The sequence below is a fragment of the Bombina bombina genome, chromosome 1 (assembly GCF_027579735.1).
Source record: "Bombina bombina isolate aBomBom1 chromosome 1, aBomBom1.pri, whole genome shotgun sequence".
Lineage (NCBI taxonomy): Eukaryota > Metazoa > Chordata > Amphibia > Anura > Bombinatoridae > Bombina > Bombina bombina.
In genome coordinates this window covers 775793044-775801248 of record NC_069499.1, presented here as the reverse complement: position 1 = coordinate 775801248, position 8205 = coordinate 775793044, and the positions used below count along the sequence as shown (strand labels likewise).

General features: G+C 37.8%; 1 pseudogene; it reads left to right on the top strand.

Annotated features, from left to right (window-relative positions):
- Positions 1–935: 935 nt before the first annotated feature.
- Positions 936–2204, top strand: LOC128639806 (isocitrate dehydrogenase [NADP], mitochondrial-like; annotated as a pseudogene).
- Positions 2205–8205: the final 6001 nt, after the last annotated feature.

Below are 8205 nucleotides of genomic sequence, written 5' to 3'. Positions count from 1 at the left end.
TTGGTGGCTGCAGATAGATACCTTTTGTCATTGTCTCACCTGGGGCCTGATGATAAAATGATTTTTATTGAGATATTATTTGGAAACAAAGCCCAAAAAATGTTTTATTATGATTCAGATAGAGAATGCAATTTTCATAATCTTTCTAATTTACTTCTATTATCAATTTTTCTTCCTTCGTTTGGTATATTTTGTTAAAAGCAGGGACATAAGCTTAGAAACTGGCCCCCATTTCTAGAGCACTATATGGCAGCAGTTTTGCAAGAATGTTATCCATTTGCATGTAGTGCTCCAGATGCCTACCTAGGTATCTCTTCAACACAGAATATCATAGGAACAAAGCAAAATTGATAATAGAAGTAAATAGAAAACTTGTTTTAAATGGTTTGTTCTGTCTAAATCACATAAAAATAATAATAATTTGGTTTTCATTTCCTTTTAATATCATGTTCAAGACTTTTTCATTTTCCAGTAGTGTGTTTTATAAATATTACGCTATGTAAAATGTATTTTTAAAAGAAGACGTTTTTTTTATCCGCTATAAGTTCACTGAATGTGTTTAGTTCTAATATTACGGTTGCACTATACCAAACTTGTTTAACTTTTTTCTTAAAGTTTATTAATTTTTTTATAAATAAACTGGAAGACTGAGTTAACTGCCTGAGTCACTAAGAACTGTGCAGTTCTGCAGTATCATGGGATGTGTATTCGGTACGTTTTAAGAGTGCAATCCATTTCCATGTTTTGTATGTGTTAGAAAAATTACAAAGAAGCGGCATGAGGTGAATGAGGCGCATTATACAGAGTAGTTAATTTGTTTCTCTTGCTCCATGAGCTCACTCCCACATCACCCGGTGCAGCTGTCTTCCACTGTCTGTCGCCTTCCTTCTAACACTGAAACATGGCCAGTTGCCTTCAAGTAGTCACCTCTGAAGCCCTCGCCCCAGCACTGAGCCAACAATTGCAGCCGCAGAGAAACTATGCTGACAAGCGTATCAAGGTGGCAAATCCAGTGGTGGAGATGGATGGTGATTAGATGACACGTTTTATCTGGGAATTCATCAAGGAAAAGTTGATTCTTTCAAATGCTGATGTAGAGCTAAAATTCTTTGATCTTGACAGATGACCAGGTCACCATAGACTCTGCTCTAGCCACTAAGAAATACAATGTTGCAGTGAAATGTGCCACTATCATACCTGACAAAGCCAGACTGGAAGAGTTTAAGCTGAAGAAAATGTGGAAGGGTCCCAATAGTACAATCAGGAACATCTTGGGTGGAACAGTCTTCCGTGAGCCAATTATTTGTAAAAGCATTCCTCGTCTTGTTCCTGGATGGACACAGTCAATTACCGTAGGCAGACATGCCCACGGGGACCAGTATAAAGCCACAGACTTTGTTGTGGATAAGGCTGGCACTTTCAAAATGTTTTTTTACACAAACTGATGGATCATCCACAAAAGAATGGGAGATGTTCAATTTTCCTGCAGGAGGTGTTGGCATGGGAATATACAACATTGGAAAGGCTATTTCTGGCTTTGCACAGAGCTGCTGTCAATATGCCATTCAGAAGAAGTGGCATCTGTACTTGAGCACCAAGAATACAATTTTAAAGGCTTATGATGGCAGGTTCAAGGACATCTTTCAAGAGATCTTTGAGAATAACTACAAGTCAGAGTTTGATAAACTGAAAATCTGGTATGAACATAGATTAATTCAATGACATGGTAGCACAGGTTCTGAAGTCTTCTGGTGGTTTTGTCTGGGCTTGTAAGAACTATGATGGGGATGTTCAGTCTGACATTTTGGCTCAAGGCTTTGGGTCACTTGACATCAGTCCTGGTTGGTCCAGATAGAAAGACAATTGAAGCAGAAGCTGCTCATGGAACAGTCACTGGTCATTACAGGGAGCATCAAAAGGGGAGACCCACAAGTACAAACCCCATTGCCAGAATATTTGCCTGGACAAGCGGCTTGGAACACAGACAAACTGGATGTAAACAAAGACCTGATTGACTTCGTTTTAAAATTAGAGAAGGTTTCTGTTGAGACTGTAGAAAGTGGAGTTATGACAAAGGATTTGGCTGGCTGGATTTTATACACGGAGACTTCAGCAATGTACGACTGAATGAACATTATGGGAACACAACAGATTTCTTGGACGTCATTAAGAATAACCTTGACAAAACACTTGGAAAAAACTAGAGCATAGTTTAGTGAACAGCCAGTTTTTATCTAATTTTTTAACCTTTCAAGATAGGAAATGCACCATTCTGGAGCTGGAACAAACTTTTTTACTTATTTAATGCTGATTATATCTGTGACACCATGAATCACCACAAGTGGATGAGGGAGGGCATTTAGAGCTGCCTTTAAGGGTTTAGTCCTGGACAGAAAAATTTACCACACCTTCTTTATATTGACTACCTAACTTGATGATGTAATGTATAGCAAATTTTAAATCCACTGTTATACTGGTTAATGTGTCCCTTTTTGTGATTTTAAGAAGTTCAACAAAGGAATACAAAAGTTAAATGGTAAAAAAATAAATAAAGGAATACATTACAAAAGGCCTATGTCACCCTTTTTTTTAATCTTAGTGTGTTGGATTAAAAGCATGTATTATGTGGTTGTAGGTCAAGGACCCATTTGGCTAAACCCTACAACTAACTCTTCCATTTTGCTTTTAATCTAGCTGTGTGCTTGCAAGAGAGTGCCAGACTTTATATGTATTGTATGTATGTATGTGTGTGTGTGTGTATATATATATATATATATATATATATATATATATATATATATATATATATATATATATATGTGTGTGTGTGTGTGAAAGTTAGTAAGTGAATGTCTACAAATATTAGCTAAAGGGATATTATAACTCCATGAAAGGGCAAGGATATGTTATTCCTCTAGGGCTATAGGGACCTCCATTAGTGCTTAGACTGTTACTTCTGAGAGGGTAAACAGGGGCAGAGCGAGACTGGAGAGGACAAGTAAATGTGAAAAAGATAGCAATTAGAAAGAGTGGAGAAAAAAAAGAGTGAAGAGATGTGAGAGAGAAGAGAGAGTGTAAAGAGAAGGTATGGCCTGAGTGAGACGTGAGGGGGTAAAAAGGGACATTGAAGAGTGGAGGAAGTAGAGAAAGATTGATGAGAGATTATAGTTATAAAACAATGTTTCCAGGTCTGCTATAACCTCACATTAATGTCAACATTCACTGCTTTCTCTCAGTTCAAAAAAATAATTTTTCTGTCCAACTGTTGTATTCTCCAGAACCCTTGTTGATGTTGCTAACTGCTATGTACTTATTTTTGTTAATTTATGGTATAAAACGAAAATAATATTAAAAAATTACTGCACACATTGGCTAAACATTTGCAAAGAGTGGGTGTGGTGTGGGTAAGATAGTGGGTGGGATCAAAAGTGGCGAGTAACATTTTTGGCTGGCAAGTAGCTTAGGGCTTGAAAGTTTAAACCCATATATATTTATATATATATATATATATATATATATATATATATATATATATATATATATATATATAATGCAGTGACATGCAGTCACTAGAGGCAGGGCTTCAGCTCTCATATGTGCAAATATATATTTTTTTATTGGCTTTAAAAAAAAATTAAAAAAAATATTGTAATTTTTTTTTCCCCCAGCATTTTTTTTCACAGCTACATGTTGTGCAATGGAGAGGCACAAGCAGGTCTGCTGGCTGCTGCCCTCCATTACACAACATGCTGCGCCACCTACTGGATGAATGTGGTTAAGATCATTGCATGGCCCATAAGTGCTTATTTAAGGCAGGCCTCTTTTGGGCTGACCCAATCCAGCATCAATTAGGGAACTTAGGGTTGGGGCTGGATGTTAAATCATATAAAACAAAACAAAAATGGAAAAAAACTACTTTAATTTATTTTGTTTCAATGAAAAAGAGAGTTCTGTACTTCCCCTGCAAGTGCCAATTTCACTTCCTCACAAAGCTGGAAGAGATGCAGAGAGAGCAATGTTTTAGCCACATTTTCTTGAAATAAGTGCTGATTTTGCTGAAAGAGATTCTGTTAGTGAAAATTCTAATTTAATAAATGTGGTTTAGTGTTTTTTTTGTTTTTTTTACTCTTTTACAGCAGTTTAAGGATTGTTTTTGTATATTGTTTACTCAAATTTTACACCCACTACCTTAGCAGCTTGCCTCTGTACTGCACACTAGTTTATAGTCTCACTCTCTTTCTGACTTATGAACTCTCTGTAGCTCTGCAACTGTGTTTTCTCACAACATTATCTTACTATTTTGGTGTTTGTATGGATGAGTTGTTATTTGACCAGAGTAAGCTAGACCAAAAGCATGGTAATGTAAAATGAAACCAAGCAGTTTAGAATGAGTTATAGCAAATATTCTCCATGGCTCCTGTAGCTATAATATTTCATTTAAACCAGCGATTCCTTAGGTGTATGTTGGACAACCCTGATGTAGACAACAAATAATAATTAATTAATGCTCCCATTCATATGTGCTGTTTTGTTTCAGATATTTAAAATAGATTGTATACTATTAGTATTTGATAGTCACTTAAAATATTACTTAAACATTCAGTGGTGTCTCCCCCCTTTCGGTGGTCCCTCTCCCCCCCCTTGTGTGTCTCTCTCCCTTTCTCTCTCTCTCTATCTATCTCTCTTTCTCTATCCGTCTGTCTCTCTCTCTATCCATCTCTCTATCCATCTCTCTCCCTGTCTCTCCCACTCCCTCTGTCTATCTCCTTATGTGTCATTCTCCCCCATGGTCTCTTTCTATCTCTGTCTCTCTTCCTTCCCCTCTGACTCTCTCATCCCTTATGTGTATCTCTAACCCTCTGTGTGTGATTGTGTGTCTCTCTCTCTCCCCCTGTCTCTCTCTCCCTCTCCCCCTGTCTCTCTCTCCCTCTCCCCCATCTCTCTCTCCCTCTCCCATGTCTCTCTCTCCCTCTCCCCCGTCTCTCTCTCCCTCTCCCCCCGTCTCTCTCTCCTCCCCCCGAGTGCTTTTCTGTGTTTCTGTCTACCTTTTATTTATTTATTTAATTAATGAATTTGTTGTGCCATCTGAGGATGTGGCTTTATTTAAAGGGGTGCGGTCAAGCATCCCACCATCTTTAAATTTCACCAGCTGTCACTGGATCAAGACATTTTTATATTTACTGAATAATGAAGGAATCTATAAGCATAATTTGCAGCATTAAAGTAAAAAGTATGTTTTAAACATATTTTAATGGGCCTGGATTTCTAGATCTCATAATCAGAGCAAGCATTTTGTTATCTGGCAAGAGTTTCTGTTACAATCCTTTAGACTAAAATCAGATGTTTACTAAGTTGACCAGTTTTCCAAGACACCATTTAAAGGGACATGAAACCCATATGTTTTCTTTCATGATTTAGAAAGAGCATGCAATTTTAAATAACTTTCCAATTTACATCTAATATCTAATTTTCTTCATTCTTTTGATATCCTTTGTTGAAAATCATATCTAAATATGCTCAGTAGCTGCTGATTGGTATCTGCACATAGATACCTCATGTGATTGGCACACCCATGTGCATTGCTATTTCTTCAACAAAGGATATCTAAAGAATGAAGGTGTATCCTAGCCACTGCCTCACCAGCCTCTGACGTCACCGCACAGTGCTGATATAATGTTTCTTCATCATATTGCAGCCCAAATAATTTATTTTTAAGATGACTTCTGGATTTTCTAATTATATTTCTTAAGCCCTACCTTATATCTGCGTATAAAAATTCACTTGAGTCAGTCTTTTGACACCAATGAACTACCGTGTTTAAAATGATTTGCAGCTCATTTGTACAATAAGCAACCTGCTTTACATGTTGCTACTGGTATTACTATGCATAGGGCAGTTGGTTATTTTTTTTGTCCTCCCCTGGAAAAATGTCTGCGGACGCCCATGGTTATACAAAATATATTTTAAAAAGCACTCAGCAATAATATAGAGCAATGAAGCCAATGCAAAAAAGTTACGCTCATATATTTCATCCTTCGGCCGTAGTTTTTTGGCCCATAGAGTGATATACCAAACCCGCACAGTTTGGTATCCAATATACAGCGTAAGGACTTATGTGGCGAAAAGGGAGAAATCTTAGGCGTAGTAAGCCTTACGCTGAGTATTGGAGCCCCATAACTCCCTAAACTACCTGCAAAATAAAACCTAACACCTAACGCATGCGCAATGTCTATCTACCTGTCAACCACAATCCCCCACCGCAATCTTTAATAAAGTGCTTAAACCCTAAACCGCCGCTCCCGGACCCCGCCGCCAGCTACATTAATGTCTAACCCCTAATCTGATCCCCCTACACCGCTGCCACCTATATTAAATATATTACCCCCTAATGTGAGCCCCCTACCCCGCCGCCACCTATTTTAACTATATTAACCCCTAATCTGAGCCCCCTACACCGCCGCCACCTATATTAAATATATTAACCCCTAATATGATCCCCCTACACCACCGCCACCTATATTATATGTACTACCCCCTAATCTGACCCCCTTACACCGCCGCCACCTATATTAAATTTATTAACCCCTAATGTGAGCCCCCTACACCGCCGCCACCTATATTAAATTTATTAACCCCTAATCTAATCCCCCTACACCGCCGACACCTATATTAAAATTATTAACCCCTAATCTAATCCCCCTACACCGCCGCCACCTATATTAAAATTATTAACCCCTAATCTAATCCCCCTACACCGCCGCCACCTATATTAAATTTATTAACCCCTAATCTAATCCCCCTACACCGCCGCCACCTATATTAAAATTATTAACCCCTAATCTAATCCCACTACACCGCCGCCACCTATATTAAATATATTAACCACTAAACCTAAGTCTAACCCTAACACCCCCTAATTTAATTAAGAATTAAGAGTAGCTCTTATTCTATTGGCTATTCAAATCAGCCAATAGAATTAAAGTAGCTCTCATCCGATTGGCTGATTTGAATTTGAAGGCTCAAATCAGCCAATAGGAAATCAAGGGACGCCATTTTTAATCACGTACCTTGAAATCCTATTCAGTGTACGGCGGAGATCGTATGAAGAGGATCCTCCACGCTCCATGGCTCCGGTCTTCAGTTCCAGCGTCACCGATTTTCAGTTCCTGCATCGCCAGTCTTCAGTTCTAGAGAGGACAGTCTTCAGCTCCGCGGTCATCGGTCTTCAACTCCTCCACTCCACGCTGGCTGGTTCCTGGAAGAAGAAGAGGTCACCGCCTGGAAGAAGACTTCTCCGCCTAGAACAGGACCTTCTCCGCCGGTCTTCAGGACAGGTAAGGACCACTTGGGGGTTAGACTTAGGTTTATTTAAGGGGGGGATCGGGTGGGTTTTAGAGTAGGGGTGTGTGGCTGGTGGGTTGTAATGGGGGGGTTGTTCTTTTTTTTACAGGTAAAAGAGCTGATTACTTTGGGGCAATGCCCCGCAAAAGGCCCTTTTAAGGGCTGGTAATAGAGCTGATTACTTTTTTAATTTAGTTTAGGGTAGGGAAATTTTATTATTTTGGGGGGCTTTGTTATTTTATTAGGGGGCTTAGATTAGGTGTAATTAGCTTAAAATTCTTGTAATCTTTTTTTATTTTTGTAATTTAGTGTTTGTTTGTTTTTGTAATATAGATTAGTGTATTTAACTGTATTTTATTTGAGATAATTGCAGTTTATTTAATTCATTTATTGATAGGGTAGTGTTAGGTGTAATGGTAACTTAGGTTAGGATTTATTTTACAGGTAATTTGGTAATTATTTTAACTTGGTAGCTATTAAATAGTTATTAACTATTTAATAGCTATTGTACCTAGTTAAAATAAATATAAAGTTACCTGTAAAATAAATATAAACCCTAAAATAGCTACAATGTAATTAATAATTAAATTGTAGCTATCTTAGGGTTTATTTTATAGGTAAGTATTTAGATTTAAATAGGAATAATTTAGTTAATATTATTAATATTATTTAGATTTATTTGAATAATAATTAAGTTAGGGGGTGTTAGGGTTAGACTTAGGTTTAGTGGTTAATATATTTAATATAGGTGGCGGCGGTGTAGGGGGATTAGATTAGGGGTTAATAATTTTAATATAGGTGGCGGCGGTGTAGGGGGATTAGTTTAGGGGTTAATAATTTGTAATATAGGTGGCGGCGGTGTAG